At 39.5% G+C, this 27,461-nt stretch overlaps 1 protein-coding gene across 1 annotated transcript in view; it reads left to right on the top strand.

Moving 5' to 3' along the window:
* FBXL7 (F-box and leucine rich repeat protein 7) overlaps positions 1–27,461 on the top strand; it is a 429,933-nt gene that overhangs the window by 125,287 nt on the left and 277,185 nt on the right. The gene's annotated exons all lie outside the window — the stretch shown is intronic.

The following is a 27,461-nucleotide window of genomic DNA, read 5'->3' as shown; positions in this document are numbered from 1 at the left end:
GACGGATTTTTTGGGGAAAGCAAAAAAAAAAAAAAAAAAAAAAAAAAAAAAAAGAGAGAGAGAGAGAGACTTAGTTCTTTTCTACTGAGTGGGAGCATATGAGATTCTTAAAAATGAGGAGACAGAGGGTCTCCAAGTTTTTTCTTTTTTTGTTTTGCTGCAGTTACTGTCCATTAAAGTTGATTTTGTAAAATTAAAATGTCTCATTTCTAAGACAAGAACTCTTGTTCTGTGAAAAATAAAATATACTGGCAGACAGTATATACCGTGTTTTTCAGTGTGGAAAACAGTATGGTTGTACAATTCTTGTGCTCCAGTTGAATGATCTAGCAAGATAATTTAAAATAGGTGAATCTGGAAGTCAGGGTTATAATGGTGACAAGCTTGCAGACATGTCATTTATATTAGTAGAACTTGACTTAGTCACTAGTATTTGAAAGTAGGACAGGGCAGTATTTCATTATTTAAAGAATGAAAAGAAAGTCCTACATATCAGTACAAAGATTGGTTATATTGATATTCGTGATGAAGAATTTGACTGTACAAAGGGTCTTCGAAAGTTCATGGAAAATATGTGTTATGAAAAATTTGTGAATCCATTTCAAAATTATTTGGCACCAAAACAAACTCATACTTTAATTTTATTTTCCCACAGACTTGTTGAAATACCCTCATATATAGTAATATATGTTGGAATTCAACTGATTCCCAATAGTTCTGAAGCTTTTGAGTTATTACTTACTTGTTTGAGTGTTGAATCAATTGTTTCTCTGGTTGTTAACTTAATGGAATGTCGACCCAGTTGAAGAATCAGTAACTTTTATTTTAATAATAAACACAGTAGAAAACCAGCAGTTAGCGTAATGGCTGTGTCGCTGGACTCCCACGTAGTCGACCGCGGTTCGTGTCCCAGACCCCGTGGCTTAAAACTCATGCTGGGCGCGTGTGCGTGTGTGCCCAAGATCCCAAGAGGAGAATGGAGGAGAAGGGATTGTGGCGCGACCATCCCCCCCCCGGGGGGTGATTTCTCGCTTTCTGTCTCTATGTCTCTCTCTTTCTGGCGAGCGCACACGCCCTATAGCAAAAATCTCTCCAAAAAAAATATATTAATAATAAACAGTTTCTTAATCAACACATTGTCCGTGGAAGGTCCAGTGTGAACACCAGTGCTGTTTTCACCAAAGTGCTCTTTGTGAAATGTCAGCTGTTTTTATGACATCATCTACTGCCTATCTTCCTAACATAGTTAAGATGTGTGGGAACACCTGTCCAGGTTTAGTTTCCAAACCTTAGTAATGGGATGTGTACTCATACTCATCAGCTGATGTTGGCCATAAGAACATTTTGATTTTTATGATCTGCATTATGATTTATGGATTAATGATGATTCTTTACGTCTGTTGGTATGTATCTTCTTTTTGGATACTTTCTGACTTGGTGGTAAGTAGCACAGAATTACCTTCTGTGGGTTAATTATCCTCAGAGGGAGGTATAAATAGCTTTTACAACGGGATTATATTCTCTGTGTTTAATGCCTTCACATTGTTCGCAGTATGACAACACTTTAAGATAGATAGATGGGAGCGTTCTCTGCAGTGAAGCACTATGTAGTAATTCAGTTTTAATTTTCTGCCTGTTAATTCAAATATGGGCATGAGATCCCTCTTGAAATTCAGTTAAGGTAATGTGCAAATCTGGTTAATTGATTCTAGATATTTGCTTTTGAGGCTTCCTTTTATTCTTAAGAGCCAGAGTAGAAATCACTTCAATTTAATTCAGTGTGATCCTCTTAGTTAGAAATCTGTGTTTTGCAGAAATATCATGTCTTTCTACTGTCATTTCCAGTCACTCTTGTCACAGTAGTTTCCCTAATTTGAGTGGCTATGAAAAGTTAAAACCTATTAAATAATCTCTCTGTGTTTTCCTATCTGGATTTAAGTTCTCAATTGCTTCTTGTGTTAGCTAAGATCAAGTAAGTTCTCTTACTATTTTTTCTCCTCTTCAAAAATGAAAACTACAGAACTATATGAGCTTTGTTGTAAGAGTTGGGGAAGGGACTATAGGGATTCATGTGTTTACAAATGTTTGCTTTTTACGCTTCTTCCCCTAAAGAAATCCCCTCTAGAGGGGCGTTAAATTTTTATTTTCTTTTTTCTTTCTCTTAGAAGGAGGTATAGGTCCATTCAGTGTTTTATTTATTTTGCCACAATGTATATTCTGTCTTTCTTGGTGTAGAATCAAGAGTGAAAAACAGGAAAATGTAATGTTCAGATAAAGAGAAATTTTACCTACTGGATTACATCAGTATGGAATTTTTTTTCCAGCTCATACGTGGAAGAACCCTGTCCCCGTGAGAGATGCTGTCTATTTCCTTACATAACTGAAAAATGAATAAATATGTCAAGTTTTACTATTTGCATTTATGAATTCATTTTGCTGTGAAATTTTTTAATCAATTAATGTTTAAAATGCTAAAAAATAAATTAGGGGTGGGCCTTAGTTACATTAAGATGCATTTCAGGGATGTTTGCTGCATAGCTGGTCTCATATTTCAAGGTGGAATTAGAGGAACCAGTACTTATTTTCTCCCTGACAAGAAGTCAGAGCCTCGATCCACCTCTCAGGGTGAGTGAGTAAGGTTGCATGTTCTCCGACCTGTGTAGGGTGGATATACCCAGTGGTATGTGAGCATCCTCCTCTTGGAAAACACTGAGGTAAGCGCTTTGTGCGATACTCTGCAAAGAAACAAGGCAAACCCCAACCTCTTTCGAGGAGCAATTTAAAAATGCTTCTCTAATTCCCTTTCCACTATTTTCCAGAACTATATTTAACCTTTGATATTAAGACAGTGGGGGGAATGGTATAACAGGCCTTCCAGATGCTGTTTGATTACAGTGATTTTCTTAGTCCTTCATCTTGTCATGTATTTCACTTTAGCATTTGTGGATATTCCTTCGAGGAGCACAGGCAGGAGCCTCAGTTTAAGGTCTGAGTATTGTTGATTTCTAAATTATATATGTTATGAATTATAGTATTCATTTTTCCTACAACCTTTGAAAACTATGGCCATTCTTCTAATAGCCAGGTTGGGAGCATTTTGCAGTTGTGTTGGGCTTTTCCTGGAGGGGATGGGTAGGGAGGATACTACCCTGATTCCCTAGTTGGTAATGTGCATGTGTGTGTCAGTGCGTGTGTGTATGTGTGCTATGTGTGTGTGAATGTGCATATGTATATTTGTGCTCAGATACATGTGTGTCTACATGTGCGTCTACATGTGTGCGTATGTGCCTGTGAGTCTACATGTGTATATGCATGTGTGCCTGCCTGTGTGCATATGTGCTGGTGAGGGTATTCACCCTCTATAAGATAGCTAATGGCACGAGCAACATCCGTTATTAAGGAAAGTGTAGGTAACCATGCTATGTAGTATATGCTGGAAAGTGAAGTGAGGATGTGAGGATGGAGGAAGGGGAAGGCACTCACATAACATGAACTTAACCTGGCCTAGGGAAATGAACGGGTGATTCACTAAATGAGGACTGGGAATCTTATTGGGGGCATGACAGTCTTCTAACATTAGATAGTGGTCATTGCATAGATGTCCAACAGTAAATTTACTAAAAAACATTGAATTGCATGCCTAAACAAAGGTGTCATGGAGCTGCTGTTTCTGCATGACTTTCAGACTAAAGCTAAATCATCACAAACTATTTTTTGAAAATGCTGCCTCCAGACTCTGGAGGAGATCAGGAACCATGGTCAGAAGGCCTGTTGAGAAGGTGATGTGTGGCCAGTACAAAATGCAAAAATGCTGTCTGGAAAGCTGCTCTTGAGGTGCTCAAGTTGTGAGGTCACGTCCGTTCTGTCCTGTGTGAGTCCACGGCCTAGTGTCCCTAGCTCAGCACCTGGTGCTCAATTAGAACTGCTTCATCACAGTATGTGTTTTAGCAACCACCCTCATGGTGGAAGCAATGCATTTATTCACTGCAACAAGTCTGGATCTTTGCTGAACGACTATATTCCTCCTGTCTATCCAGTATTCTGTCTTTCTCCAGTGGGTAATAAGGCTTTTCCACAGGCACAGTGGGGCAAACATGGGGTACAATTTTGTTTTAATCCACAAGGGAATAGCATTTTTGACCCACTGGGAGTGTTCCATTCCAAAGTCTCATGCATCTTAATTTTGTGCCTTTCAAGCTACACCCCTTTTAAGGACTTGGCAGCCAGCAGGGCTTTCTCCCTGATAAGTGGTATAGACTTTCTTTACAGCCCATTATATTCCTTGTGACAGTTTAAGTTTCTGATTTCCTGACACTGTAGGGGGGTTTGGGTTCCAGTGTAGAAGGCTGGAAATTTTCCATTTTCCTAACAGAATCTGCATTCCAACATTGTAAGACACAACTTAATTCTTTCCAGTCGTGTTGCTATTCTTTTTCTTCCATTTTTTTTCCTAGTCTTTCTCTTTCATGGGGTGTTTTCTCCTGTACCAAAAAGAATGACTTTTGACCTGTAGCTATAAAAGTCATATCTAGCCTGTGGTTGGAAGAGGACACATAGCAGCCAATCTGAAAGCTGGTTAGAAACAGCAAATTGAGCTTCAGGTTCTTTCATGGAACAAAGTGGTAAGAGGACATGACTTTTCATGGTGTTTCAACATTTTAGCCTTTTCTGGAGCTGAGGGAAGTTCCAATGAAAATAGCTGATGAAGAATCAGCTATACCCAGCTGCTCTTTAAACATACTGAAGTTCAGTTATTGCAGTCATTGACAACACAGGTCATGGATGGTTTTTGAATGTTGGTGAACAAGCCAAAGAACCATGCACTTGTAGGATTTCCAGAGCTACAAAGAGCCTTGCCAATTTTCTGATCCAATATACTCATTTTTATGAAGAAATACTTGTGGTACTGAGAAATGAAGGGATTTGCTTAGAATGACACACCTACTAAGTCATCAGGCGGGAGCTTGATGCAGTATCGTTTGGTGAGAGATGGTCAAATAAAAAAAGAAAACCTGTAAAAGAGCTGTTGCCTTCTATACATGAAGCTATCTAATTCTCTTTTGTCATCTGGATTCTAGCTGTCTGGTTTGCACTGGTTGCATGGTTGAGTCAAACTTTTTAGAATAGTTTGAGAAAGGATATTGAGCCCAAATTGGTCATTCCTTTCACTGGAAGGTAAGGATCTGCTTCAGTATGTAGAAGGGTCTTCACTTACTTCAGAAGAGCTTGTTACATGGAGATAAACACTATCTTGAAGCTAGCCCCTGACCGTACAATAGCTTTTCAGTAGATTTCCTTAATATTGCTCTGTGAAATTGCCTGTTTAATGAACTCCTTGAAAGAAAGTCATCTTAAATGTTTTATTGAAGGCATGTGAAATGAATTGACTTCTAAAGAATTCGTGCTGATATTCTTTCCATGAAACCTAAAATCACCACTTTATTTATACAGTCATGGGTTTTCATGGTTTCAATGCCCAAATTAGACCAATTCTAAACAATTATTTTGAAAATGTCCAGGCATCTGGTTTTTGTTTTTATTCTCTTTTTCTTCTTTATATTGTCTTCTTTTTACTTCTTAAATATACTCTTTAAGGAAAATTCACATGAATCACTCAGGAAGGAGAAGATGATGCTTTTACCGTGAGATGAATTTTGCTTCCCCAAAAGCCTTTTTTACTATCCAACAAAATGGAGACACTTTTTACTAGTACTTTCTTAAGTATTATTGCATTCAACTTTGTCTCATAGCTACATCTCTCTTGAGAAGTAGGCATAAATGTTGTCATTTGGCAGATAAAAACAGAGAAACTCAGAAAGGATCAGCATAGTCCCAAATATATGTGAGATTAGTGACAGGCAAAGTTGGACTTTGAGCCCTGATATCTGACTAAGATTTATTCTTCATGATAGTTTTATAATTGTCCTGGAAAACTACTGAAAATTTCATGCTCACAATTTTTATAAATTTCTATCAGAATGTATTTTGAAAGTAATTATGAGAAGTTCCTTTTCCAATGTCAACTCATAATTGGGTCTAGATTGCCAATATTAGATATGGAAACACTTTCATGGTCCACATACTGTCTACAAGTTGACTTTAAATCCTTAGTTATCAAAGGCAAAAGTCAGTATTCCAAGCTTCGTTTAAGAAAATTTTGCCAGAGGGTCTGGTAGTTCACTAGAGAAAGAGAGAGAAGCAAAGAGAGGAAAAGTGAGAAAGCACAACTCCACACAAACACACATGCCATGGAGGATGGCCACGCTGCAATCCCTTTTCCTCCATCTGTTTTCCTTTCAGGTGTACACGTATGCCTGGCATATTTTTCAAGCCACTAGATCTGGGACTTAGACCCCACAGTCAGCCATGTAGGATCCAGCTGCCTTGACCACTATGCCACCAGCTGGCTCCCAAGCTACTTCTATATTGAACAGTTGAAGGGTTAATTTGCAGATTACTGTGCCCATAACAGATTGCATTAGACAGACTTAGAGTTTGAAACTGATATTCAAGTTAGAATTGATATGGGGTGTAATACAAACACATTAAAAAATTAAATAGTCATTTCCCTTTAAAACTGAGTCATACAATTTTTCCTTAATTGGAAATATACTCAGTAAAGGATATTGACCTTTGAGCAGGTATTTTGGAAGATTGGAAATGCACCTTATAAGCAGTCTGTTACAACCAATGAAAGTCAGTCTATGACACAAGAAAAAATAGAGTAGAAACATAGAACAAAGGAAGATGAATTAAGAGTAAAAAACCAGAGAAAGAAATCTGTAAAAATAATTCTAAAATGACATTGATCTAAATAGGAAAGTTGGATGGTGATGAGGCAGGGGTACTTAAAAGAATAGAGAGATTTTGGAATCAGCAATGTGCTATTCTGGGACCAGCAGTTGGCATAAAAGCTATGTCACTGGACTCCCATGTAGTTGACCGCTACTTGAGTCCTGGACCTGGTGGCTTAAAACTCATGCCAGGCGCATGTGCGTGCATGCCCAAGATCCCAAGAGGAGAATGGAGGAGAAGGGATTGTGGCGTGGCCATCCCCCCTGGGGGGTGATTTCTCGCATTCTGTCTCTCTCTCTGTTTGTCTGGTGAGCGCACGTGCCCTATAGCAAAAACCTCTCCAAAAAAAGAGAAGGAAATGTGCTATTTTGACTTTTATTCTATGTATGAGGAAGGTGATGACTAATTATTGTAAAGATTTGTTTTGGATTTTAAAAATTAAATTTAAATGTAACTGTCTCTGAAAATGTCAAGATCATTTAGGAAAACTTGTAAGGCATTAGCTGTTGCTTAATGTGTTTTGGTAATTTAATTAGCAGTTCATTGCTTTATGACCAAGTCTTTTTTTATGTTTAAACTGCTGCCTAGTCATAAGGTAACTTTTGAAAAACTGCCACAATTACGTCTGGAGATTTGAGCATGCTGTAGATTCAGTGTGCCCAACTTAATGAGAAGTCAAATTTGCATCCGAGGATTAGGTTAAGCAGCAGAAAGCTCATCAGCCTGGTATCTGCAAAATTGGAATGTAAGCCTAGAAATGTACAATAAAATCCTAAATACCATCTCAGACTCAAGAAACAGTTTAATTTCTTAAGGGAATTATTCTCCAAAATAGATCATCTAGAATGGCCAGAATGTCACATAATAGTCTCAGAAGGAAATTAGGATTCTGTGTGTGTGTGTGTGTGTGTGTGTGTGTGTGTGTGTGTGAACGTGAACGACATAAAGAAATACTTAATTAAGACATCTAGAGTCTCTTGGTGCCTTTGTGCACAGTTGAGAGAGAAAAAAATTTAGATCTTTAATATTCAAATTTCATGTCCAACACACATCTACGCTTACTTCTTTCACTAACTTTGCCATTTGCAAAGAAAACTCTCAGTAAGTCTTTGGTATCTTTCCGCCGTGGACATTCTGGTTCAATTAAGTACAAGTAAGTGTGTTTATAATGAAGGTTTGGGTCATTTCTAAGATTTTTAACAGTAATTTCAGTAAGTTAATACAGCGGAGATTTATTAAAGAATGAAGTTCCAGTTCAACTACATTTGTTTAGTTACTTATGGGGGTTCAAAGGGTTTAATTTAGTGATGTAGGTGGAGCATGCACCCTGCAGCTCCTCACGATCCCCCTTATTCCCTGTTGCCTTAAGCAAGCATCTTCGACAGTCTTTCTCTTAGCTATTTGGCCCCTGAAGGAACTTGATTTTATGACAGGGTCTTCTACTTCCAGAACCATGGCAATTACGGAGAGAAATGAACACTTATGAAACGGTTGTTAAATAGTAATTGAGGGTAGTATAGGATCGTGTCCCGGAAAGTGCTCTGAAGAGCGATAGTCGGAGAAGAAGGGAGGTGAGCATGGGTGGGAGGAGTTGGCAAAGGCCTCCTGGAAGTCTGGGACTTGGCTTCACACTGTGTGAGTGGAAGGTGGCCGGGTATAGAAGAGGATTTTACATGGCGTGTCAGGAGTGAAGTCAAGCTGGATTTATGTGAGGTAAGTGGAGGCTTCTAAATAGCCTTCTAGGCAAAATGGAATAGGTTCACTAACTGCTTTTTTTTTTTTTAATTATTCTATGAGACAGAGCCATGGAGGCGGGGGACAGGCACCTCTAAAGAATGAAGTTCCAGTTCAACTACATTTGTTTAGTTACTTATGGGGGTTCAAAGGGTTTAATTTAGTGATGTAGGTGGAGCATGCACCCTGCAGCTCCTCACGATCCCCCTTATTCCCTGTTGCCTTAAGCAAGCATCTTCGACAGTCTTTCTCTTAGCTATTTGGCCCCTGAAGGAACTTGATTTTATGACAGGGTCTTCTACTTCCAGAACCATGGCAATTACGGAGAGAAATGAACACTTATGAAACGGTTGTTAAATAGTAATTGAGGGTAGTATAGGATCGTGTCCCGGAAAGTGCTCTGAAGAGCGATAGTCGGAGAAGAAGGGAGGTGAGCATGGGTGGGAGGAGTTGGCAAAGGCCTCCTGGAAGTCTGGGACTTGGCTTCACACTGTGTGAGTGGAAGGTGGCCGGGTATAGAAGAGGATTTTACATGGCGTGTCAGGAGTGAAGTCAAGCTGGATTTATGTGAGGTAAGTGGAGGCTTCTAAATAGCCTTCTAGGCAAAATGGAATAGGTTCACTAACTGCTTTTTTTTTTTTTTAATTATTCTATGAGACAGAGCCATGGAGGTGGGGGACAGGCACCTCTAACAGCACCTTCACTTTATGACCTACCCCGAGCCTCAGCCAGCCCAGATATTGGGCAGACATGTATCTGATGAGACAGAGACACCTTGGGGTGCGAATCCCATACGGCCTCAGTATGGAGGCTGTTGTGTACTGCTATACCAGTGTGGGTGGCTGAAAATCCAGTCTTTAACGTAAACCTTCTCTGTACTAGGGTTTGAGTGGATATCATACCATTGGTGATATCAATGACAAATCACCTGTAATACTGTACCATTCTGAAACCACCACCTTTCTTGAGGGTATTTAGAAAGTGTTTCAGTGAGGGGTTGAGAGGCGGCATGATGGTTAAGGTACTGGACTTTCACATGGCCGAGTGCAGTTTGAGGCCCGGACCTGGCAATTTGCTTTCTCACTTTTGCTTTCTCTCTCTGTCTCTCTCTGGTCAAGTTAAAAAATAACAAATAAAATGAAATAAATTAAAGAATTTGAAAAACAAAAAGAAAAAGAGTGTTTCAGTGAAGGACTGACTTCTGAGCTCTTCTATAGCAAAGACTGAGGATGAAGAAAATTTAAAACCAATGTTTAGGACCAATAATGTTATGTTGGAAATATTTACTCTTTACCGTCATGAACCTGACCTTAAAAATTCGGCTAACATGTCTGTTTACTTCCTCTTTGACTAGGAAATAACTTCTTAAGGATGAACTAACTTCCTCAGGAAGTCCCTGGCTTTCCAAGGCTGTTAGGCTGATTAACAAATAAGGAGAAAGTAGCATTTTATTTGTAAAACATGTTTCTTTAATCCTATATTCTTAAAAGACTTAGAAAGTCCACCTCATAGACAGAATAAATTACAAGCAGTTTAGAAATTGTGAATCATGTCGAGATGACTATAAAATTATTATAAGGAACATAGTCCGTGGGAAGTAGATAGTAACATAGTAAATAACTATAAATGTAACCAAGAAACTTACTGTTGTTCACAACTGCTTCATCTTTCAAGGTAAGGTGGGTGACCTGGTGCTCTGCGAGTCATTCATTCTTTGAAATAACTGGATGTGTGTAAGTACGTGAATCTTCAGATGTGGGCTGTAGAAAACTAAATTTCTCTATACAATTGAGAGACTGTAAGTTGCAAAGGAGGAAGGCATGAAATGTCTGGGAGAGTAAAGAAGGACATGGGTTAGAAGAGGATGGATGGTGGAGCTAGGGAGATGTTCCCAACATCCCGGGGGGAGTGTCCCGAAAGTGACACCTTCTGTCTTCCTGAAAAGCACTTTTTTAAAAAAAAAAATTTCTCTTTTTTCCTTCCTTCCTTCCTTCCTTCCTTCCTTCCTTCCTTCCTTCTCTTCCTTCTCTTCCTTCTCTTCCTTCTCTTTCTTCTTTCTCTCTCTCTTTCTTTCTCTCTTTCTCTTCCTCTTTCTTTCCTGTCTCCCTCCCTCCCTCTCTTTTTCTTTCTGCAGACTGCAGAAAGACAGACTGCACCCCAGTAGAGTCTTTTTTTTTTTTTTTTCTTTTAGAGAGATTTTTGCTATAGGGGGTATGTGCTCCCTGGAGAGGCAGAGAAACAGAGTGAGAAATCACCTCCCAGGGAGGATGGCCATGCTGCAGTCCCTTCTCCATTTTCTTCTTGGTTTTTTAGGCACGCATGTATATGTGCCTGGCATGAGTTTTAAGCCACGGGTCTAGGACTCAAACTGAAGTCGACCATGTGGGAGTCCAGCAATATAACGATTATGCCATCTGTTGGTCCCTTCCCCAGCAGGATCTTGACACCACAGTCCAGCCCCAGTCTCAGCCAACTCCAGATTATAGGCATATGTGCATGCCTGGGATGTTCAGGTTTCCAGACAAGAATCTGGAATCTTCCATTGTGGATCAGCCTTTAATCTCTGCATCATTGTCTAGTCTCCAGTACTTGAAAATCCTTTGTTAAGCCTAATGAATTTACAAAATGCTTGTGGGTATGGATTTCCTGTGGAAATCTACAAAGGGCTAAATTTTGAGACTGCACATTTGCGTATTAAAGTCACTCAACTTACACAAATGCTACTACGAAAGCCAGCTTCTGAAGACTCCCATCAATGAACACTCTCTTAGTTTTACAATGTGACCCTATGTTGTGTACAGCAATATTTTCTATAGCATATTGACTTATACAGTTTATATTAACTTTTCTCATTTCAGTGTAATTCTATTATAACCACTGTTATTTCAGTTATTAAAGATTATTATTTCCTTTTGAAGCTTGACTTCTTAACATTTTTTTCTGTAGACAACCTTTAAACCTCTCCTCTGTTTTTCTAGCATTGCCTTCCATATTGTAACACAATGCTTGCTTTCAATGACCATAAATGAATGCTCCAGACCCACCTTAATTTTTGTTTTTGCTGACTTAAGACACAGAATTGGTCATGTCCCCAAAGGGATCTTTTAGTAGAGGAATATTTTTGAGACAAAAATTGGAGAATCAAGTACAGGGTTCCTGCTGCTGTGAGCTCACTTTTAGCAAAATTTGAGCTAGAGAATATGTGTTTTTCTAATGGTATCAGCACATATTGCTTTCTATTAATTTATGAGATTAGGTATTATAAATTCTTACTTGTACTTATATTCTTTCATACTGATGTTTCATAGGCCACAAAGCTTTCTCCTGTTAGGCAGCTAAACATATAACTGCTATCAGTCAGGCCTGCTGCCCACATCTGCCCAGAAATGCATGCTCATAGCAGAGATAGCTACAGGTCACAGCTCATCAAGACATCCACTGCATGAGAGTGTTGTGTGTGTTTCAAGTAATACCCTCAGTATTCCTGCAATGGTTGAACTTCTTCAAGGACGAAATGGTATTAGCCAGCCTGTATATATCTAGTAGCTACCAGAGCATTTGCCATTTAATAAACATTTGGTAATGCTTATCGAGTGGAAGAATTAATGTGTTCTTGTCAACATTTTAAGAAGAAATAACCTTCTTGGTTAGTATTTTCAACTGTAGTCATAAAAACTATGACCTCAAATGCAAAATAGGATAATATATGAGATGTACAAAGTTACTCTTTTTTTTAGAGAGATTTTTGCTATAGGGTGTGTATGTGCGGGAGACATAGCGAGAGACAGAGAAAAAAACGTGAGAAATCACCCCCCACTCTCAGGGGGGATGGCCTTGCTGCAATTCTTTCTCCTCCATTCTCTTAGGATTTTGGACATACATGCTCACATGTCTGGTTTGATTTTCAAGTTGCTGTGCCTGGGACTGGAACCATGGTCAGCCATGTGAGTCCAGCACCTTAACCACTCTACCTGGCTCTACAAGTTACTCATTGGCAAAAGAGATGACTTCTACTGCTTAAGAAAACTTGAGGTACATCATGGGAATATTTGCCAAGAAATTTTTTTCTTTTGAATTTCCTTTTAGTTGCCTGTTATGTTAAAGGAACAAACAAGTTCTTCCAGCAGAATAGACAATTTGCAAGAAAGATGGAACAGAAGATATTAGTTTTACTTTCTATGTCTTCACTTATTCTACATTTTTAAATCAAAATTAGTTTGTTAGGTGTGTATACACATTACCTCTATAAATAAGTTGTTTTTCTCAGATTTTTTTTTTTTTTTTTTACATTTTAGATTGCCAAATGAGGCAAATTTAGAAACCTAAAATTCTAAAGCTATTCAACTCCCCCACTGAATTTTAAGGGCAGAGAAAATATGTTCTTTCCTCTTCATCAATTTAATGTTACTAAAATCTTTTCAATCTCTTTTAATCTCAGTACATTGAGTTTCAATTCTTTATCTTCTGATATTTCAAAGTAACAAAATAGAGCCTGTGGTTCTGTGATGAAATTGAAGTAACTTTTTTTTTTTTGGCACAAATGGCTAAGTTGGCTAGTTAATACGTTGCTCAGATTTTTTTTTTTTCCTTTTGGTTCACTGATTTGTTATGAAGAAAATGTTAGAGAGTTATAAAAATACATTCCTTAAGGAGAAAATTTTTTTCTCCTTACTTCCCCCCCTAAGAATTCTAGAATTAATTTTGACCTCAGATTGACTTTCATAAGCTCTATTCTGTTTCCTAAAAGCGGGACAGTGTAAAGCTCATATGGTTTGTTTAGTTGGATTGGAACAGGACAGGACAGAGATTAGAAAATAAATCCATTCAAGCTCAGACATTCACAGAGGTTTAAATTCTAGTTAACAGACACATTTGGAAAATGAAGTAGAAAGTTGAATTTTTCGTTTAATCTAAATGACAAAAGAAAAATACGTAAAATGAAAATTTTGTGATTTTTTTTCTTTGAACACCCGTTATGTGTGATACAAGTAGTTTAGCCTTCTTTTCCTTCTTTGAAAGCAAAGGATGATAAAACTTACCTACGTGATATGTTGGTTATGAAGACTAAGTGTAAAAATTGTATCTGGTACTTCTCCCTATGCCTATTAGCTTGTCTACTTTCATCAGTTAAATTGCAGCCATTTCTTGTAGAATTACTTTGTTAGAACAGGTAGACCTCTTAGGGAAGAGTCTTCTTTACATGAATGTAATGCATTTCATATTGAAATACAAATAGGTTTTTTTTCCCCTCTTAAGTTTACTTTTTTTTTTGTTTTCCATGAGAAAGAGAGAGAGATACAGGGAGGGATGGGTTCAGAGAGATGGGCCACTCCAACAGAATCTTCACACTGTCACTCACCTGCCATCTCAGCTGGTGTGAATCATAGGCACACACGTGCACCTGGCATGCTCAGGGAGGTCCTGGAATACAAACCCAGGACCTTTCTCACATAGGTCCAATTGTGTTACTGTTGTGTCACTGTCTGCCACTACTGGGTTTTAATCTTGAAACCTGACCAAATGTTACTTTCTTCATGTGGAAGGTTAAACAGGAGATCTGTGTGCACCTAGTATATGTGGACGTTGAATTCAATGCAGTTCCATGTATGTAACATTATACATGTTGAATTACATGTTCCATTCATTTGTTCAGTAAGTACACACACATGTGAAGATGCCCAGCCCTATTATGAAAACAAGTCATGAGAGTGACTCAAGAGTAATATTGTTCAGTAAGTACACACACATGTGAAGATGTCCAGCACTATTATGAAAACAAATCGTGAGAGTGACTCAAGAGTAATGGAAAATAGGAACACTGGTTCTTGTCCAAACATCTTAACCAGTGTTGAAGAAAAACAAAGAATTGAATATCAGATCCTCTCACATTCAACAGAATGCCACGAACGACCTGTGTTGTGAAGATATCTTGGACATGTACAGATACTTAAGTAGGTATGGAGGGCTCCGTGCAGTGAGACAGAGCTTAGGGGCTGACTCGGTTGTACGTGGGGACAACCCAAGGTATGTTAAAGATGACACCATGAACATGTCAGGGAGAAAAGCCTTGTGAACATAAGTGGGTGGGGAGCTAGTAGGGAGGAAAAGTTGCACTCTGTCTATTATTATTAGCAATTTATCCTAAAACGTGTGCATTAGTTTCCTGCTGCTACTAGAACAAATTAGTACTGACTTAGTGTCTTAATAAACACAAATCTATTATCTTACTGTTCTGGAGGGCAGAAGTCGGAAATGAGTCTCAGAGGACTAAAAGACTGAGATCAAAGTGTTGGGAGAGCTATTTCTTCAGGGGGCTTTAGAGAAGACTCCACTCCTTGCCTTTTCAAGCTTGGCTCACGGTCTCTTCATCTTCAAAGCTGGCAGCGTGAGCACAAGTTTTTTTCTCTGGCTGACCCTTGCATTTCCCTCTTCTAACTTGTGATTTTGTTCGGACCTACTTAGATAATGCAGAATAATCTCATCATCACATGTTCTTGAAATGACGTTACAAAGTCACTTTCATCATGTAAAATAATATAGTCATTAATTCACAGATTAGGGCATGACTAGTTTTTTAGGGGATGCGGAGCTTTATTCTGTCCACCACTACTTAATGACCTCAAATAGCAGCCATTATGTTCACAATTACTTTCAGTCAGAAATGTGGATAGGACCTGGCTGATTCTTTTGCTGCATGTGGCATAGATCGAGGTCACTGTGGTGTGTGGCTGGTGGACAGGCTGTTCTGGGCTGACCGATGACGTGTGCCTGCACCGTGCCTGTGATGGCTGAGTATGCTGGACTTGGCTGAGACTGTTGAACCCTCAGGTGTCCCCTCCAGCAGGGTGGCCTCAGGGTAAACATACTCCATGTATGGCCGCTCAGGATTCCAGAAAGAGCCCTGGGTTCAAAAACTGACACAGCTTCACTTCTGGCATATTCTGTTGTTGTAGCTGTCCCAGAGCCACCCAGGTTTGAGGGGAGAGGGCTTGGCTCTGTTACTCCCACTTGGTGTATTTACAGCCATCTTTAATCCATAGGGTGAACAGAGGGGCTGGACTCCATGAAGAGGGAGCAACATGTAGGAAAGTCCTGGAGCTGGGTCAAGCTTGGGATTTTCTAAGACATGCCCTTGTACGTTTGTAACGCAGTGACAGAGGAGAGGTGTGATGAGGATGAGGAAGCAGGCAGGGACAGCTCATATAGAACTATTCATGCGAAGAATGTGGATTTTCCTCTAAGGCAAGGAGACACACTGAGGACTTTGCACAGGGACAGCCCTGCTCTGGTTGGCATGTAACCTGGGACTATAGTGAGGGTAGCTCCTACCTCTATGTCAGCTGTTTGGGGGCCAGGTAAGAAATAATGGTCTTTTGTACTACTGTGGTTCTGACCCATTTTTGGCCTTATTTTCCCCTTATTTTTCTTTTTTACTGCTAGTGGGTATGTGCCTAGTGCACATGTGCATGTGTACATGTACAAAAGAGACGGTGAGAGAGAGAAGCCCCAGTTGGGGCATGGTCACACTGCAGTTCCTTTCCCACCCCTCAGGATCCTGAGCATGCTTGCACGTGTGCCTGGTGCGTGTTTCAAGCCACTGGGACCGGGATTTGACCGCTGTCTACCGTGTGAGATCCAGTTCCCTGTACACAGTTCTGACTTGCGTGTGATGAGGCTGGCCCCATACTTTTTCTAGTAGCTTGTAATTGAGGTGTGATAGCCAAAATATGGTCAGTGATAGTCTGCGAATTGTTTGTCAAAGACAAGATTAGAGCTCAAACTGAGAATGATTAGAATCCTTTGTGAAAACACTGCTGCAACATCCAAATATGTGAGCAGTGGGCTTTTATCTTGTATACCTATTTTTTAAACTTATTTTTGTCTTCATTTTTGTTGTACTGTAAGCAGTGTTTGTATGAATTGAAATAAAAAAAAAATAATAGGCCCTTACAGATTGACAAACTCCCCTTCTAGACAGAACACACTTTCTCACCTTCCCACGTATTACATCTTTTTCTTTTCCTTGTGTCTCCCTAGGGTGTCCCAGCCTCACCTCAGGCAAAAAGAACACCTACAACTATATGTGCTGAGGTTTTAAGAATGAACTGCAAATCAAACCCATCCTTATGTGTTCATTTTATGCATGTCTGCTGAAGACTTAGCTATAACAATGTTTTCAAGTCTGTTCACATCCCTAGTGTGACTGCTCTTTCAGGAAATCTTGTCTGTGTTTGTGTGTTACGTCTTTAGCATTTCCATTTTAGAATTAATTGTTGTCTGATTGCGTTAGCAGTGCAAGGTCTGCTGTAGTGACTGGGACAAACTGTGGTTGGCTAATGTTAGAGAAAATAGATTAAAGCAGGGAATCATTTAACAATTAATGTGTATACTGTGAATGTGTTCTCTGAACTCAAAATGATGTATTCTTGTCCATTCAGTCTTTAGTCTTTTGAAGATGGGCTAAAATCTTTTCTTTGACTATGCAACGGCTGTTGCAGTTCTGTGTTGTTTCTTGCATGAATCGTACAGCAGTGTGTGCTTTGAGATGTTCAGTTTTGATGTCTTCAAGCGCAATGGGATGAAATATGCTTTTCTTTTTCAAAAATAACACATCTAGTAGAAAGAATTGGAAGAATGTAACATAAAATGATATGTTACATACATAATCAGAAATCTACATAATTGCGATTAGAAACAGTGCATTTTTATTATGATAAAAGGAGAAAGAAACAGAAATAATTCTTTTTTGCAAGTATGGAATCCGTTTATGATAGAACTTTATATCTGGGCAGGGAGAAAAGGGCTAAGAGTAAGCAGAGCAGCTCAGCTTCTCCAACGCTTTAATTCTTGGTCTGCTAATAAAGGGCATCTGATAAATTCAGACATTCTTTGTTGATAGTTTTATCTTTCAGAAGTTAGATGAAGTAATGACAGGAAAGGTTGTAAAATAAAACATAAATATGAAACTCTTATCATATAAGTGAGACCATTTCCAATGTGCAGAAATTGAAGCCAGCGTGAATGGCTCTCTTATGAGCTCAGATTTTGAAAGCCTGTGTTAAAGGGAAAGGCAGGCAACAGAGTCAAGGAGAAACTAATACGAAAGCCTTTGATATCACATCATAAGTAGGACCCCCATGAATGAGCTAGGACAAACAAGAATGGAAGAGCAGAAGCCTAAGAAAGCATGCAGTTCCAAGTTACCTAAGCAGGAAAAGTAGGAAGCATGTCAAAGAAAGGACCGGTGATGAAAGTACTATATAACGGATGATAGAAGAAAAACACAAAATGTCTTCAGGTCCTTTGATAGCAAGGAGCACGTCTTTACAAATACTGAGAAACACAGGAGTAGCAGGAGCCAACAGTTCTATGGTGAGTGCTTCCTTGGTGCCAGGCTCCCCTCTGTGTGCATTACATGGATTCGCTCGTCTAACCAAGAAATACTGAGGCCACTGCTCTCATTCTCAACATTCCAGAAATGGAATAGGGCAGAGAACGGAAGTAAATTGCTCAGGATTATATAGCTATAAGTGCTCTGAACTAAGGCATTGTTTTCTGGTCTCCATTCTTCATGATAGAGTGCTTTGGTTTTAAAATACAGCCCAAAGTAACACCTTGTTTTAGAAAGAATCCTTAAAGCTAGTCAAATCAGCAAAGCTGGATCAATCACATTATAAGGCGTTGAAAGAATTGGAGATAAAACAATGGTCTGGTTTTGAAAAATGAGGAATCCTTTCATTTGGCTGCCCTAGTTTAACACAAACTCCAGGCCAGATCCTGTACAAAGTGATGTGAATAAAAAAGATGGCAGCCTTGCTCTGCAGGAGTGCAAAGTTTGTGGAAAACAAAACAAATGAAGGATACCTCTAATTCCACTTAATGTGGTGCTTAGACTCCATGATGGACCTGGAGGGAGCAGCCCTGCCTGAGTGAGGGGGACCTTGTAGAGGCTGGAGCTTGATACTGGTTTGTAGTGAGGAGCCACCCAGTGGGAAGAACATCATTCTTGCATGTGGGAAAAGGCACCAGAGTGTGGAAGTGCAGAGTGTTTGTGAACATGGGCCACCTATCCCCAGGCTACTCCAAATAGGATTCAGGACATCACAGCACTGGGAACTGGTTGGAGATGCAGCCTCTCAGGCTCCACCTTAGACCTACCAACTCTGAATCACTGCACTTAAACCATGGCTTCAGGTGACCTGGGACCTCATGGAAGTTTGAGAACTGCTGTTGTGGAGTGAGTATGTTCTTCTAGTGTCGAGCACATGCAGTAGGTGGTGGAAGGGGAGACAATCTGCTTTGTCTGTTGGGCTGACTGCAAACTTGATCTAAGTCCCATGATAACCTGTTGCAAAATCCTAGCATAGCACCGGGAGCAGTTTGTAAGCCTGGTCCTTGCAAGCCTTCCGTTTACCTTTTGTGGTTTCCAGGAACAACTTTGGTGATCACAAGGAATTTTAATGCCACTAAGAGTAAATGCTGACAAAGCGTAGGGGGGACAGGGAGATGTTGGTTAACCAATACAAAATTAGAGGCAAAGAACAAGTAACTATAATGAATAGTAATTCACTGTTGTATTTATTAAAAATAGAAGAGAGGATTTTGAATGTTCTCAACACCAATAGTGATAAGTGTTTGAGATGAATATGTCAATTATCCTTTGATCATCACACATTGTATTATGTACTGGAAAAATCATACCACACCCCATAGATTTGTATAATAATTATGTGTCAATTTAAAAGAATGGTAATATTTCAGAATTTATGATACTGGAAAACATATTTAGAATAAGAAGAGCCCTCAGGAATTTGTCTTGTTACTTATCTCAACCATAAAATGCAGTCAGTGCTATCTAAACCAAGGTTTGAATTTTTCATAAAAAATTTTTGCTGCAGTGCACATGTGCTTGCCAGAGAGAGACAGAAGGAGGGAGAGAGGGAGAAAGAGGGAAGGTGATAAAGCGCCCCCTAAGGGGAGGATCATACCACAGTCCCTGCTCCTCCATTGTCTCGGGATTTGGGGCACACAGGCACACATGCCCAGTGTTTTTCAAGTTATCAGGTTCGGGACTTGAACAACAGTGGACCATGTGGAGTCCAGCACCTTAACCACTATGCCACCTACCAGCCCCCTGGTTTGAATTTTTAATCTGGTTAGTTTTTCCTGGCAGAATTGAAAATGAGTTGTCAGTTGAATGTTCTTAGGAGTGTCATTTTATCTTGACCACCAGACCCTCTCATGTCTGAGAAATGTTTTGATGCATATTTGTTGAGGAAGATTAGGTTTTTGCTCATTTCTGGCACTGTGATTTATTTATTTATTTATTTATTTATTTATTTATTTAAGTATTGTATTTAACTATTTATTTTATTTTATTTTATTTTATTTTAATTTGACCAGAGACAGACAGAGAAAGAGAGAGAGAGAGAGAGAGAGAGAGAGAGAGAGAGAGAGAGAGAGAAAGCGGGCACCGGGCTGGGGCCGCGAACCAACTGTCCTTGTTTGGAGCCTTTGCACATATGGTATTCCCCCTTTCAAATCCATTCCTCCAGATTTTTTTTTTTTTTTGGAGAGATTTTCACTGTAGGGCGCATGCACTCGCCAGACAGACAGAGAGAGACATAGAGACAGAAAGCGAGAAATCACCCCCCAGGGGGGATGGTCACACCGCAGTCCCTTCTCCTCCATTCTCCTCTCGGGATCTTGGGCACGCACGCACACGCGCCCGGTGTGAGTTTTAAGCCACCAGGTCCGGGACACAAACCGCGGTCAACTACGTGGGAGTCCAGCGACATAGCCATTACGCTAACTGCTGGTTCCCACCCGTGATTTATTCTTAAAATTCTCAAATGGCAGACTCCATTTGGTTCTCCATGGACTGAACTGGGATTTTGGACTCAGCAAGCCTATCCTTAAAATCAGACTTTGTAATTCACAAAACTAAGCCTCTCATTCTATAAAATGGGGATAAAAATGCTTATCTTTCAAGATATTGCCAGAATTGGAGCATAATATAACTAAAGGCTGCTAGATCACTGCCTGGCACATGGAAGATGCTTCATGAACATGGTTTGTTAACAATTTACAGAAGGGAACACGGTGGGCACTGGGGTGCTGAATTCTGATGTTCTTGCTGCCTCTTGCCAGCTCCGTCCTAACTGACATAGGACATTCTATCTATAGAATCTGTATGTTATATGTTATATGCATAATACCGGGTTGTCAGGAAAGTCATGATGTATTTTTTTCTATGTAAAAATGTGTTGTGACTTTTCATACAATGCAATATATATTAATATTGTTATAAATTGTATTTTATATGTAATAAGATATTTAGGAAAAGGTCTGTTTTTTCCTTGTATTGCATTTTACAACATCACGAGGAACCATTGTACATGCGTTTGTCTGGAGTGGTGAAGATGGAGAGCATATAAGGCCATATTAATTTCCTAGGGCTGTCATAACAAAGAACCACATGCTGGGTAACGTAAAAACCACAGAAATATATTGCCACATAGTTCCGGAGTTTAAAAGTCTAAAAGTCAGGAACCAAGGTGCTGCAGGGTGCTGTTGCTGCTGCAAACCTGTAGGGAAGACACCTTCTGTGCCTCTCTCGGCTTCTAGAGTCTCAGGCAGTTCTAGGCACTCCTAGCTCATAGCTGCATCCCTCCATCTCTGTCTGTCATCACACAGGGCTCTCTCTGTGAGTCTGTGTGTCTGTATCTCTTCTTTTCCTCTTGTAAGGACAGGAATCATGGATTTAGGGCCTACTCAGTTGCAGTATCAGCTCATCTTAACTCATTCTATCTGCAGCAATTCTGTCTCTAAATAAAGGCACATTCTCATGTACCTGGGGTTAGGACGTTAACATATCTTTTGGGAAGGACATAATTCAATCCGCAATGGAGCCTCAAAAGATGAATCTGATCTTGTCTCCATCCTTAGCCACATCTGTACCATCAAGGCAAGCAGAGCCTGTGTAGTGTAAGAACAAGCCTCACATGTCACATGCAAAAACTAGAACAGCCTCGCCAAGGTTGTAAGACTTCCCCAGCTTGCATTTCCTGAGGCCCCTGTGGTCTGAACTTGCTTATGCACTCTAGAATTAAGACACTCTAGGTAGACACCATGGAATCTCTGCATTTTTCAGGAATTATTTTGCTTCTATAAACTCTCTCTTTAGGTTTTTGGTCAGTGCACAAAATATTAAAGTTTCAGCAGTTCCTAGAATTGACCTGCTCCCTCTCAAATCTTTCCACGTTATTGATGCCTGCAGGTAATGCCTGCCACTCCAGAGTCAGGTACATTCAAGGTAGAGGACCCAGGCAGAGATCTTTGCTTTCTTCTAGCCTCTACAATCAGTTTATTCATTTTTCCTTCTCTTGTGGCTGTGACAGAGAAGGCAGTAGAAATGGCAAAGTAGTTTTGGTTGCATGGAGATTCCATCACAGGGAAACAGAAGGAATAAGGAGGATATATATCTCTAATGGTCATCACTGCTATTTCAGTTGTGATGCTTCAGTTTTTTCTGTTCACTTGACTCGACCACAGAGTGCTTAGACATTTGGTTAAACATTTTCTCTGAGTATGACTGTGAGGATGTTTCTGGATGACAATAACATTTGAATCTGTAGACAGACTAAAGAAGATTATCCTCAGTGTGTGTGGGACTTATCCAATTTGTTGAAGGCCTGAATAAAAGGCTGAGTAAGAAAGAATTATTTTTGTCTGAAGAACTGTCTTTGAGCTGGAACGTGGGTCTTCTTGTAGACTCAGACTTGAACAGATCTTGCACCATCAGCTTTCTTGAATATACCATTGGCTCTTTGATCTCCTCCAGATTTCTGGCTACAGATCTTGAGACTTCACAGCTTCCATAATCATGTGAGCCAATTCCTTATAATAAATTCTCTCTATGTTATTTACATACACTTCTAGGATTATAGGGACTTCCTATTGGTTCTGTTTCTCAAGAGAACCCTAATATATTAGTGGATGTGACCACCAGCATACACTTTGAAAGAACATACTTTCTGACACATGATTTCAGCAAACTTAGCAATTAAAATAATGGGTATTTTATAGCATAGAAAATATTTTAGAGATGCTCTAGCCCAAGTCTGGCCCAGTGATCTCTTTCCACCTATCTGCTTTTATGCCCTTGATATGAAAAAAATCAATGAGAGATGATTTCTTATATTTCTCCAGTGCTTTCTGTTTGTTACAAAAATTAAAAAGGAAACTATTCAGTCCATTTGAAAGTGAACTGGATGTGTAATCATCCATGTGTCCCCACACAACCAGTCTTCGTGTTTACAAGTCTCTGAGGATCATAGGCTTCAGGGCTGGAGCACTTTTTCAAGTCAAAATGAGAGTAAGAAATTCCTGCCTGTCACTCAACTTCTGATACAGAGGAGCTCAGTGTGGTTTCCATGACCAGGAGATTGGGCAGTTTGGAAAGTAAACATGTATAGTCCATGAAACCTGCTCTTCCTTACACCTAAACCAAACCCCCAGGGGCTGTGGGGACTGAACCTTTCAGAAGGTTCTGTATGAAGGAAAACTGACTGTTCATGATGCAGTGGGACACTGTGAAGCAAACCAGATTCACCTTCGTTCTCTTCAAAGACAGACCTAGACAGCCATGTCAGAAGAGAGTTGGGCCGGAAGAGGAGAGGAGTCTGTACCAGAGCTTTCATCTGTGCTCATTTCATGTGTCCCATTCTCCTTAACAGAGACATAGTCCATGGGGACAACTAGCCCAACTGTTCAGTTGATTTTGTGATTGTATTTGAGAACTAGAACAGTTGTATCTCTCTTTCATAAGTTAAGTGGAAAACTGACTACTTTCTACCTTTCCTCTTATAACCAGAGTACCATTTTATTCATCTCAATTATAATTTGTTTAACAGGTTTCATTTGCTTTTCCAACTTAACACATGGATGCTTTTTATGTGTTTAATAGTTATTTGTTTCAGAGGGTCTGCAATGAATAATATTGTTAAGCAGGCAAATTTTTCACATCATAATTTTTTTTATGAGCCATACAAAGACAGCTCAAGTTTCATAAATCTAAATGAACTCTCTAATAGTGAGCATCACAGTCCTCTAGCTTCATCATGGAGATGCTTCTCTTTTAGTAGGTTTGAATTTGGCTTAGCCAACCTTCTGTTTTCCCTGGTTACAGCACTTTAGGAGAAAGAAACTCACTAAATACTAGCTAGAGATGTGCATTTTCCCCCCAATTTTTAAATACTCATACAATGTAGATAGCAACACCTTGTCTCCTGTACCATGCTTGGATATGTAGTTCAGAATTTTCAGTGCAGTGCTTATAGGAAAAAGAAAACAAAAAACAAAAACTTCCACTGACTTTCTTGTGGTAAAGTGGAAGGCAGGTGCACAGAAAGACCATCTGATCTTGGATAGAACACAGAGAAACCCTCACTGTCCTCTTTATCTTCTTCAGATCTTGCTCTGTGGCCAGGGTTTGAAAGGTAGGTGGATGTTGGGTTTTGCTTCTTTGAAATGGTAAGTATTGAACTTTGAACTGTACTTTGTTTTCCCCAGATTGAGTAAGAATTGAAAGCTGAGATGAGAGAATTTGAAGGAAGCGTTTGCTTCTCTCAATCCTAGATCAAAGGCGATGAAGACCAGTGTGGTCAAGGAAGAGGAAGTAGCTCTTTCATATGTGGGTGATGTAGAGTATATTGGGGCCCTCAAAAGAAAGTGATCATCTGTGAGTGGATCATGTTTCTCTTGGCTTTAGAGGTGGCTCTTTGGGTGTGACCTGAGGTCATGTCAAGGCCTCAGAGCAGAAACAGGGAGGAATTGTGTCCGAATCAGTGCTTGGATGTGTGTTCTACTCAATGTTTCCCCCCACTATAAAGCCCAAATTAGTGTTTTTGAATTAAACATTTTTTGGCATTTTACACTTTCATTATAAAACATAATGAGGTGCCAAGCAATGGTGTAGCAGTAATGCAAATACACCTGCTATGCCAACACAGTGGGCCCTGGGTTTGTGTCTTGGGATCTTTGTGAGCATGCCAGTCATGCATGCTTGTTCATGTTCTGGGACTGCCTGAGACTGGGGCTGGATCATGGTGTGAGGAACTAGTAGGAATACCTGTCTCCCTCTCTCATTGTTATTTCTCATGGAAGATAGAAATAAGAAAATTTTTTAAAAAGATGCAATGATGGAATAATGAACTTACGAGGTCACAATAGTCTGCCTTCCTTTCCAAATCTCTCATGGGTAGTTTGCCATTTGTACTGATGATTTGAACCAGGGCTAGAAAATGGTCATATTAGTGTCCTTATATGAGAGATGATATAGCAGCAATGTTACGATGGTAATGATTCCTCTCCTGCCACATCAAAGATAAAAAGAAAGAGAATGAAGACTTCTTCATTACTCTTGCCCTTTTGAGAATGCTTCATTTCAGGAAACCCTCCCTCAATCTCAAGAAGCCATCAGTTTCACATTCGGTCCTAGGAGACTGCATTTTAGTGCATCCAAGGTATATAAGAAACTTGAAGCCTCAATGAGTCAAGCTATTCTAGCAGAATTCAAAGCCACCATTGAGGTGTTCCTTGGTACGGGTTTTCAGCTACAGAGTACCTAGAGAACTCACAAGGAAGTAGATTCCCTCCCTCTTTTCCAGTAAGGAGAAGAGTAACTGCTGTCCAGAGATGCTCTGCTTGTGTTACAGGACATTTGTCCTGGTGGCCTTGCCTGGCTGGTGGCAAAGCAGAGATAGTGGAAGCCAGCAAGCTTCCTGCACGTCTCGGGCACTACTAGGGGTTTATGTCTGCCATATTCCCTTCCTATCTTGGCTCATGCTATAATTAGCAATTTTCATGGGCAAGGGATATGCAAGACTAAGAAAGGGGAGGTGGGTTTCAGCACAATCTTTACATATTTCTTTATGTGGATGTTTGATTTAGGTGTCATTTCTGTTTTGTGTTGTTTCCTTTCATTAAGTCAGCATGTAGGGGAAGGGAGCTCAAAAAGTTCATAGAAAATACATATTATGCAACAACTACATGAACTTAAACTTTTTTTTTGCATCAAAATAAATGCATATTTTAATTCTAGTTTTTGCACAAACTTTTTGGAGCCCCCTCGTGTATTTATAATTATACCTTTATCTCAATTGATGCCTTTCTTGGTATGGAGCTCTATGATTTGAAAGTTACTTTGTTTTCATAGATTTTTTTTAAAGTATCTTTGTAATTTTTCATCTTCTTTGCAATTGGCTTACTTGTTTCAACTGTATATGAAACTTAATAGATTGAAAATTCTACCCAGTAACAGAATGACTTGGCTTCATTATTCACTTGAAAATGACAATGTCAATTGCCTGGCTTTTCTTTCTAGCTGGAATGTTGGCTTGTTTAAAGCTTGTTCTCTGTTCTAACAATCATGTGTGGCCAATCGCTTCACTGGTATTTCTAAGAAACTCGAGGAAGCATTGAGTTTCAACGAGGGTGGATAGAGTGGGCAGAGGGGATAATATTAGATATCACAACTAGCCTACCAGAGTGACTAACCTACCACAATAACTAACTCACAAGTGTGTCTAACCCACCAATATGATTAACCCACCAACTTCTCTAACACTCAGTCTCTTCATTTGTAAAGTCAGGCTAATAGCACACGCCTCTTTTCTCATGCAAATTACAGCTATCTGTTTGATCCAGTATAAAGAACAAATAGGTATTAGTTCTTTTTGAGCACTTACATACCCCTTAAATAACTATACTAATAATTAATACTTAATAAGTAACTACTTTGTATCTGGAATTATTTATTATAGTTTCTTTCAAATTAGTCCCTACAATATCCTAAGGAGCTAGCTTTGTTATTATTCTGTTTTGCAGATGGAGAAACTGAGGCAAAGAGGTTAAGGACCTTTGTCTTAGGTTATACTGCTAGTAAGTGGTCAACTGATGAAAGAACCCAGACAGTATGGCTCCAGAATGAAGAACTTGAAAGGCAGCCAGGAAGTAATTTTCACCAAGTTTAGCTGGAAGTAGGCTTGAAAAGTGTCTCAAATGTGGCTTCTATGGCAGTGGAAGGGACTGAATAGATACTCCTACATTAGTGGAAATTAGACATTCTCCTTGGCTGATCTTATTCCTCAAATCGTTTTCAGCTGTATCAGAGTCTTGCTGGAAATGTTTAAACACCACGTTGCTGATTTAGCTTATTTTATTGTTTTTCAATCCCCTAAAGTTCTCTATTTTCATGTTAATGCTGTGTTATCACATGATAACACAGTGTGGATGCTGGTACTCCCACAGGTCGAGAGTAGGAGTCTCAGAGATCTAGACTATATTATGGTGAGGCCAGCTGATGGTCACCTGGGGAATATGTGACCAAGAGATGCCCCAGGAAACTCATGAGCTTGAAGTGTCCTGGTTAACTAGAATTTGCCGAAGGGTCAGATCACTTTCTGAAGAACTGGATTGACCAGAGATAATGGGTGGTCACTATGTCTTTTGGTCCAAATCACAGGACAACTTCAAATATAGTCTGGCCTTTAGGTATTTAGTGGCACCAGTTAACATTCTCTGATGCAATTTCTGGTCAGTTCAGAGTCTGTGGAAGTTCCACATCAAATTAGATTGGGGTAACTTTAGGATGAAAGCAAAACTACAGTATGAAGGCAATAATTCTAGTGCATGTGTGTAACTTTATAATGACAAGAATAGTCATTAAAATGTATTTAGCATTTACAAATAAATTTTACAAACAATTGCATTTGATCCTCACAAACTCTTATGACTTAGATAGGATAAGCATAATTATCTACATTTTCAGTGTGAGAAGAAACACACAGAATAATCAAGACAATAAATGTTCCACCGTGGACTTACACGATCTACAGACACCAATTCCAATGTTCTTATTACTCCATGCA

The sequence above is a fragment of the Tupaia chinensis genome, unplaced genomic scaffold, assembly GCF_000334495.1.
Source record: "Tupaia chinensis unplaced genomic scaffold, TupChi_1.0 Scaffold143836_1, whole genome shotgun sequence".
NCBI classification, from domain to species: domain Eukaryota; kingdom Metazoa; phylum Chordata; class Mammalia; order Scandentia; family Tupaiidae; genus Tupaia; species Tupaia belangeri.
This window is presented reverse-complemented; position numbering and strand designations above follow the sequence as displayed.